The sequence below is a fragment of the Malurus melanocephalus genome, unplaced genomic scaffold, assembly GCF_030028575.1.
Source record: "Malurus melanocephalus ecotype Western Australia unplaced genomic scaffold, MMel_1.1 scaffold_315, whole genome shotgun sequence".
NCBI classification, from domain to species: domain Eukaryota; kingdom Metazoa; phylum Chordata; class Aves; order Passeriformes; family Maluridae; genus Malurus; species Malurus melanocephalus.
This window is the reverse complement of record NW_026623547.1, coordinates 412,780-418,779: the sequence shown is the minus strand read 5'-3', so window position 1 is coordinate 418,779 and position 6,000 is coordinate 412,780.

Sequence of the window (6,000 nt, the reverse complement as noted above, 5' to 3'; positions counted from 1 at the left end):
AAGCAGGCTCTATGGGCTTGGTGCACAGAGTGGTGCTGTGTTCTCTGGCCTCTCAGGCGTGTGGTCAGACCAGACAGTCTCTGCCAACATATTCAGCAGGAGATAAGATGCTAGATAAGATAGTGTCARTGAGAACTGGGATACAAGAGAGTAGCAAAGATGAAATCTGATGTTAGTGCTTATCTGTTAAAAAAATGCTTTTCATTAATAGGTTTGAAGTAACTTTTCCAGCAAACAAGTGAAAACTTTCATTATTCCCTTTACAAATGGGAAAACTCAAGTATTTYAATATAATTATAAATTATTACATAATACCTTATCAGTGATATCAGGGACATTCAAGTTACAGAATTCAAGTTAAAGAAGCACAAGATGTCACTTGATTACTGTCAGGGTAGATTTTGACAGCTCAATTCTTTCTAGTATTTAATGGTGACATCTCCAGCCAGACGTTTGTTGGCTTGTGTATGTATGGATACACCATTGGGGATTAAAGGATTATTAACATACTTTCTTGAACACATTATATTTGTTCTTGGCATCTGTTTAAATACTGGCTGGGATGGTTTCCTGRTTGGCTTTGGTGCCCAAGCTGCTTAGGCAGATAGGGGGTTGATTTCTCGTGATTGTTTTGTCCTCAGAATGCCTCACAAAGCAAGAATTTCCAAACCATCAGTCATAAATATGTCTCTTCCTTTACCACCAATGTTAATACATTTTGAAATAATGGAGGGTCAAAAGTTCACTAGGAAAATATTGGTTTCATTGCTCATTGAAAAGGCTTTTATTCGTATGTAGCTGTAATTTAACATCATGRTAACATCAGCAGAGTACATAACACACAGTAAATGTTGACAAGTTTTTACTAAAACTCCAGCTAATTCTAATCTAATTAGTAAAATACRTTGCTGATTTCTACGACATTCTGCATCATGTTCTTGCTGATTTGCTCAGGTTTCTCCAGTCATTTTTGTTTGAACTGGGATGCTGGTAGTTTTCCTTGAAATACAGATGTCCTGACTGCACTAGCTGACTGTGACAGCAAAGGTTCTCAGGTTCTTGGCAGAAGAATTTCAAACAATGCACCTGGGAGTTTTCATGGTCCTATAATCAAATAATGAAGTGTTTAAGTAGGCTATTTTTAAAAAGGTTTGGGACTTGCTGCTGGAGTTTAGGCTTCTGATTATAAAGCTGAGGGGGAGAATAATAATCTGCTGGAGTAGGAGAAAGATCTGGCATATATCTTTGTAAAAATCATATCAGATTTCCCTACTAAAATGCAAATTTTGAGCAAGTTTCCTTTCCAAAGGGACACCATCTCTTATTAAAGCCTTCTGCTATGCTGTGATTTTGCTYTCTGACTGGAAATAATCCTTCCCTTGTTGTTGTTATATCCAAGCCTGGATTCTTTCTGGATGCCACTCTCTCTGCTTTTCTTGTCACAAGGAGTCCAGAAGTTGTGACATGTAGGGGAAAACAGCTCTTGTAGAGAGTTTATTGCTCATTTTTTTACTTCCAATCCTGCTTCTCACTACAGGGTGGCAGTGCATGGTGCCAGGCTTCCTAAGAGATCTAAGACGTCCAGCTTAAACCTTTTGCAGCAGCTGCAGGGAGTAGAAACCTCTCCTGAGACAGCTGTGGAGAGGAAGGTTTTGAGAGAGTGGCAAGGGGCTGTTTCTTCCTAAAAATCCTGAAAAAAGGATAGGGGGAACAGAGGAAGAACACTGTACTTAGCTAGCAATAGGTTGTTTTTTTCCCCTCCCTTCATCTCATCATTTTCTTTCTCGCAGTGCAATGCTTGGCAGCCCTCCTGCTGCAGCCTTCCTGGACCTCTCTCTGTCTCCCTGCTGTTTTGCCTCCGGAGCTGTGGCTTCCTCCTCGGCACCAGCATCCCGTAGCTGGGAAGAAGCCTTTGGGGAAGGCAGCGAGGCCTCCAGGGCGTTTGCTGGCAGAGATCACCCCCGCAGGCTCTGCCAGCCTCCAGCTGGCAGCTGTGCGCTCCCGGGAGCGTTTGGTGAAACTGCCAAAATACAGATGCTGCAGAGCCATCGGCCTGGAAAATTCCCACAGGAGTTGACCACACTGTTGCTCTTTTACCCAGCAAGGCAAGCCTGCCCAGGATGTCTAAATTAGTCCCTTTTGGGAACTTTGCATTTTCCCCAGTGTGGCAGAAATCTAGATTATAACCAGCAGTTGAAAAATTACCAATCTTTGTATGAGTWCAATGCTCAAACCAACTTCTGTATTAATCCACTAGGAAAAGACATTAATCTATACTAGGTCTCTCAATGTTTTTTAACTTTCTTAATGCCCCAGTTTCTGCTAAAATACCCTTTCTCCTTCTGCCTGGTTTTAAGTGCTGTGGACAGGGGTGAATGATATTACCTGAAGTTTCCTCCCAGAGCCTGAATAAGCAATGGAGAACCTAGGTAAGTGCAGAAGGAGCAAGTGATGGGCAGTGAACAAGGTAGGATGACGAAGCTGATAGATACATTATAGGCTACWGCAACTAAAGATGGGAGAGACCAGTATGAACTGTAGGATTGGTCTGTGTGGTTGGAGCTATCACCATAAGAGACAGTTTGAGTCCAAGATAAAGTGTGTCAGTGTCAATTGAGAGGCGCTGAAATTGATGTCAGGCTGAAAGGGCCAGAATAATTTATGAGACTGAGAAGATACAGGGTGGAGAAGCATACAATTAATTAATGTTGAGATGGTAGACATGTAGGATTGAGGATAAGGCATCCAGATTTAACCACTTGGAATTGAGTGGAAAAATCAGTCTTTTGTGTGACCAAACAGGTCTGTATGAGTGTATGTATTCTGTGTGAGTTATAGGACATTTGTCACATTGCAAAACATTGCCTATTTTGAAATTCTAAGGACATCTTGCACCACTGGGCCAAATTCTGCTTCAGATACACTGGTGTACTAACAAATGCACCAAGACTGCTCAGACAAGACAGTAAAATGTAAGGAATTGACTTTTTAAGTTTCTGAGTGTTTTTGCATAGCAATCCTGACAGCATGTTAAAAACATCTACATTGCAGTTATTAAATCAGAGTTTTTCCTAAGCTACAGAAAACTTGTGAAAAATCCTAATGTCTGACTGAAATCAGATTCTTCCATCCATTTCTCACTAACGAAAAATTACAGATGCCCATAAAATTACTTCAGAGTTATATTGATGAAGGAGAACTATTTTCTCTAAAACCATATTGTACAAAATCAAATGCAAAGGAGATTCARGCTCTGTTTAATAACCAGAGGTAAATCAAGGACGTTTGAATCCCTTCTACATCAGTGTAAATGGAAAGAGGTACTGTACCAGGTTGAAAAGAGATGCATCCATATTTCCCCTAGCAGTTTCTGCTGTCTCTAGGACCCATCTAGCAAAGGCTGTTGCAGAAAGAGGAACCAGAGCAGCACTGCATGGCTTGGGCAATGGCTGCTGGCTGCAGCTCCCAAAGCAACCAGGGAAGCTCTGTCTAGGGCCTGTCTTCTAGGACAGCATATGGTTTGCTAAATGGTTTTGCAACTGGAGGATGGCACACGTCCAGGTGGCTTTCATTCCCTGCCAGAATTTTAAAGAGATGTTAACAATGTTTACACTTTTCAGTTTTGACAGTCTCTAAAAATTACCTGCTTAAACCTTCTCTCCCTCTCTGACAACACAAAATCCAGCTCRTCCTTCAGATGCAAGTGCCCCAGTGCTTTTTGAGTTCTCATTGTGGGACTCAGAGGAGAGAAATCCTGTTGGCAGTGCCTCCACTGCCCCTCTGCCCCACCACTGGAGCCTTAGTGCTGCAGCTCTGAGTGCCCTGTGCCCATGCCACCTGCAACTAAGAAGTGGGAACATTTCTGTGTTCAACAAATTCAGTGCCTCAAATCTGTTTGGGGGAGTAGCAGCAGGATTTTAACAGCTGGTTTTTTTTTTCTATTGTTTAGCCTTTTATTAAAAAAAAAAAAAAAAGTGTGATTGTTTTTAGGAGATCAATCAATAAAACAGGTGTAAATGAGAATCTTGCTTGCTTGTCCAAAGTGTTACACATGATAGTCAGCTATCTTCAAAGGTAARGAATTCCCCTTCATTGCCAGATCAGGCACTTTCCTCTCACCCTTTTTTGAATACACACAACTCTACTGTCAAAATGATGAAGTCTGATTTGTACAATGTGGGACAGAGTAATGAAAGCCATGGAAAGTAGCTCCCTCTCTAAGTTTAGAACAGGAAGATAACAAGGCTTCTGGGTGATGCTGTTGGTGGAATACTGCAGCACACCAGGGATGTTTAAATGAARTGTAAGGACCAGAACTTCTTTTGCAAGGTTAAGGACAGAGACCATAGCCAGAATGTTTCATTTCCAAATGGACATCTGGCAAATATTGATCTACACTAGTGTTTAGTGTGTAATGGAAAGTACAGGTTGTTACATGAGTGGTCAATAGTTTTTCAGATCATTGATCCTTACAATGGCTATTGATTGGTTTTTGGAGATAGCACAGTCTATTTTTTTCATTTAGCCTAGCTTAAAATAATTGGATTGCAAGTTGTGTGCCTGTATRTGTGGAAAGGGACTCAATATGCAAATATTGTTTCTCATCATTGACAACACATAAAAAATAAATACTCACTTTTAAGTGTTTTTTCTTCACTGTTRTGTAGTAGGGCTACTCAAGTATTATAATTTTTGTAAGATAAAAAATTAAACTGGCTCCAGAAGAGTCCAGATGCCACCATCTCCCCTTCGCTGTGTGACTAGAAAATTTTTATAAAAAAAATTCCATGGATAAAGTCAACTCTTAGAATGAACACATAAGGGATCAAGCTGATTTCTCTAGACATCTTATTGCTCACTCTCGTCCCAATTGATATAATTGTTTGCTTTCTTCTGCAGAGAAAATACACTGTTACCTATTGTTGGGGACTTTATATGAGATTCAACAAGTGCTCTTGAGTGTACTGGATTTTATGAATTGTAAAACAAGCTGATAATATCTTTTGTTCAGCTAAAACAAGCTCTACATGGGGAAGGACTGGCATACAAGAAATGTCTGTAAACTACAAGCCAGGTCAAGGCTGGAGGTGTTAATTCTGGTGATTGCTATTTATATTTCAGTGCAGGATGGAGTCTTTCTTTGACCAAGGAATAATATTCCCACTACAGGCTATCACCAGCTAATGCTCCTGCCATTCTGTAAATAAATTAATCCTGTGTTTGCATTTGGATCCTCCTGCTAGAGCCAGAAACAGAACTGAGGTGTTTATTGTATAGACTCAATGCTCATCAACGCTGACTTTTGGAGGAAATAAGGTGTCGAATATATGCATCGAGCAATGCTATTTATGTTATCTAGACAAGCTGAGAATGCATCATTTTGCTGTACTGCATTTTCCCAGATCCAAGAAAGCAAACCACAAATCTTTCTKCTGTTATCTAGCAAGTAACTCTATGCCACTACTAAATCAACAACAGCAGGGAATGGAACTATTTTTTCAGGTGTCATATATATSCCAGTGCACTGTCTGTCCTGAAGGTCATGTGTCAAATCATTCTGGGAGCAGATTTTAATCTAGTCTGAAAACAATAATCACTTACAATTTTACATCTAAGCCAAGCAAACAAAAACAGGTCTAACAGAAGTATAACAAAAATGAAAGTTTTATGCATAAATTTAAATAAAAACTGTCTTAGAAAATTATGCCATTTGACCACAATGGAATAAAAAAAAAAATTTGACAAGTATTCTGAGATTTGACCCTTGACATWGTTTTAAAATAAATTAGCGTAATACACCTGTGGGGGCTATTCTCTGGTACCACTGCATACCCTTGTATTCAAGAATTAACGACTAAGAATTCAGGACATTTCATGTTCTGGTAGGATTACCTGGGATATTTGTTTATAATTAAAGATATCCCCCTTGTTTTGGGAGTGAAAAAACTGCAAAAGCCTTCAGTTTCTTATCTTAGTGTTACATAAAGGTGAATTTGACCT